The sequence below is a fragment of the Eimeria mitis genome, genomic scaffold (assembly GCF_000499745.2).
Source record: "Eimeria mitis Houghton genomic scaffold, Emh_scaff101, whole genome shotgun sequence".
NCBI lineage: Eukaryota > Apicomplexa > Conoidasida > Eucoccidiorida > Eimeriidae > Eimeria > Eimeria mitis.
Genome location: NW_013567062.1, coordinates 30,484 through 31,255, shown reverse-complemented (window position 1 = coordinate 31,255; position 772 = coordinate 30,484).

The window sequence follows — 772 nt, the reverse complement described above, 5'->3', positions numbered from 1 at the left end:
AAAAAAATAATAATATAACGGTTTCATATTAATCCCCCAGCGATAGTACTGGGGGCCCCCATGGGGGGGGCCCAGGGGCCCCCCCGGGGGCCCCCCAGGTGGCCCCCCGGGGGGCCCCTCCAGTATGAGGTATGCTGCTGCGGCGTCTGTATATACACCAGAGTTTTGAGTTATTAAAACATTTTTATGTATTAAATTTTACATTAAAAACAAAAAAAAACTGTTGTTCCGCCCTGGTAGTGGGTGAACTGGGGGCCCCCTGGGGGCCCCTCTTTGCCTTTACTTTTCACCTCACTATAGAGAGATGCAACCAAAAAAGATATTTATTTCTCTCCTCGTTTCTCTCTTCTTCAACTTTAGCTTAAAAGGCTGCCTCACAACCTCATGCTTGCTGGGGGCCCCCAGGGGGGCCCCCTTAGGGCCCCCCATAGGGCCCCCTACGGGGGCCCCTATAGGGAAATCCTTCGAAGCCCGAGTAGGGGCCCCCAAGGGGCCCCCCATAGGGGCCCCCATAGGGGCCCCTATAGTGGCTCCCTCAGGGGCCCCCAGAGGGGCCCCCATAAGGGCCCCCATAGGGGCCCCCATACACCGGCCGGTTGGCGCTTCAACTGTGTCTGCAGTGTGTGGTGAATACGAGAGGAGTAAATGTTTTAAAAGTAATTGTTTACATGTTTCTGCTGCCGAGACACCGCGTGCTGCACTTGCTGCAGGCAGGGCCGCAGCAGCGGCAGCAGAAAGATGTCGCGTTGCAGCTTTTGCCTCGCAGCGTTAT